Here is a 1,354-nt window from a genome sequence, read left to right on the forward strand (position 1 = left end):
CCATTTGTGTCTCTCTGGGAAGATGTTCTGCTCCTGAATCAGCTGGGTGGGTCTTGCCTCCAGCCTCTTTGCAGGGAGTTCTGCTGAAGGGTTCCCTGCTGGGCCTGCAGCCTGTTTCCAATGAGGATCTGCAGGCCCAGGTTGTCTCACTCACTCTCCAGGCCTGCGCTCTGGGTCTGTTGAGGATCCTGAAAGCCCCAGGTCGTCTCTCTCACTCGCTGGGCCTGCGGTCTGGGTCTGTTGCCATTGTGTTTTCATAAATGGCTTTTCACAGATTGAAGTTGAGGCCATCTATTCCAATTTTCTGTAGCACTTTGAACATGAATGAGTGTTGGACTTTTAAAAATCCTTTTCTGCATCAATGGAGATGATCAAGTAGTTTTTGTTTTCACTCTATTGATATAGTGTATTACATTTATAGATTTTCGAATATTGAACCATCCTTGCATCTCTGGAATGAATCTTAACTGGTCATGGTATATGATCTTCTTGATGATTTGCTGTTTTCTATTTGCTAGAATTTTATTGAGGATTTTGGCTACTACGTTCATGAGGGAGATTGGCCTGTAGTTTTCTTTCTTAGATGCGTCTTTCCCTGCTTTTTCTGTAAGTATAATACTTGCCTTCAGGAATGATTTTGGCAGTAATGCTCCATTTTAAATTTCATGGAAGATATTGAAGGGTATAGGGACTACATCTTCTGTAAATTTCTTGTAGAATTCAGCTGTGAATCCATCCAGACCTGCACTTTTCTTTGTTGGTAGGTTTTTAATTACATCTTGTATTTCACTGGCTGTTATTGGACTACTGAGAGTGGTTATATCTTGTCGATTCAGTTGTGATAATTTGTACATTTCTAGGAATCTGTCCATTTCTTCTGTGTCTTCTATTCTGTGAGAGTAAAGATTCTCAAAATAGCTATTGATAATCTTCTGTATTTCCACTGGGTCTGTGGTAATTACACCCTTTTCATTTCTTATTGCTTGTATTTGAATTTTCCTTTCCTCTTTTTCATGTAGTTAGCTATGTGCTTATCGATTTTATTTAATTTTTCAAAAAACCAGCTTTTGCTTTGTTAATTCTTTGAATTGTTTTCTTCATTTCAATTGAATTAATTTCTGCTCTAGTCTTTATGATTTCTTCCTGTCTTTGAACTCTGGGTTTAGTTTCTAGCTGTTTAAGCTGCAGCATTAGGGTGGTTATTTGTTCCCATTCTGTTTTCCTAATGTGTGAGTTCACAGCTATGAATTTCCCTCTGAGAACTGCTTTCATCGTATCCCATAAATTACGCTAAGATATGCTGGAATTTTCATTGAATTGTAGATATTGTTGAATTTCTTGTTTAATTTCATCT

This window comes from Octodon degus, unplaced genomic scaffold, assembly GCF_000260255.1.
Source record: "Octodon degus isolate 3935 unplaced genomic scaffold, OctDeg1.0 scaffold00071, whole genome shotgun sequence".
NCBI classification, from domain to species: Eukaryota; Metazoa; Chordata; class Mammalia; order Rodentia; family Octodontidae; genus Octodon; species Octodon degus.